Source organism: Hakea prostrata, chromosome 1 (assembly GCF_041222555.1).
Source record: "Hakea prostrata isolate BN-2017 chromosome 1, UWA_Hpros_2, whole genome shotgun sequence".
Taxonomy (NCBI): Eukaryota; Viridiplantae; Streptophyta; class Magnoliopsida; order Proteales; family Proteaceae; genus Hakea; species Hakea prostrata.
This window is the reverse complement of record NC_142600.1, coordinates 74804770-74805574: the sequence shown is the minus strand read 5'-3', so window position 1 is coordinate 74805574 and position 805 is coordinate 74804770. Positions and strand designations below refer to the sequence as shown.

The 805-nt window shown below is 39.5% G+C and overlaps 1 non-coding gene across 1 annotated transcript; it reads left to right on the top strand.

The window, feature by feature from the left end:
- Nucleotides 1–277: 277 nt before the first annotated feature.
- TRNAV-AAC (transfer RNA valine (anticodon AAC)) lies at nucleotides 278–351 on the top strand. Its single transcript has one exon. It is a non-coding gene; the product is annotated as a tRNA-Val (tRNA).
- Nucleotides 352–805: the final 454 nt, after the last annotated feature.

Here is an 805-nt window from a genome sequence, read left to right as displayed (position 1 = left end):
AATTAAAAATATAATCCAATTATACTTGTATGAATTCCATAATACAAGATTCTAACCCAACATTTTGGTACAATATTAATACCTTAATGCATTGGGTTTCATAGCTTTTTCAATTTGTTGAAATGTGAATATTTTTATCCTAAATGATGGCTCAGTTAGTAAAAATACCAATATATGTCAAGAGTCAAATTTCTTTAGGCCGGCGGCATGTATAAAAGAAAAACCACCAGTTCTAAAAGGATATAAATAAATAACAAGAACAAATTATAATACAAATGGTTTCGTGGTGTAGTTGGTTATCACGTCAGTCTAACACACTGAAGGTCTCCGGTTCGAACCCGGGCGAAGCCATAATTTTGAAATCCACTGGGCCTTAACCCATATTTAGTTCACCAGTCTGGGCCCCAATCAATGTAAGCACAACCCAAAAAAGACTGAGCCCAATGAACCACCAGATCTTTTTTCTTGATTCGAGAAAGGCAACTTCTGGGTTGTGAAAAATTGACCTATGCATTCCAAGAATGCTATACCAAACAATGCCCCAACCCCACTCACTACATGGGCCTTTCAGAAACAACTACCCACATGAGTGTTTACAATCTTTTGTCGGTTCAAGACCGCAACTCTGCAACGCAACGTGGAAGACGGTTACAAATGGATGTAGACACTAGGCCCACCTACGTAACGTTAGGTGGGCCTCGCTGATTTCAGCCCACCATGATGCTCATCTCAAGACTCCCAAGCACATAAGTGGAGTGGCATGGCATGGCATGACATATATTAACTATGAGTCTGGATCTTGATC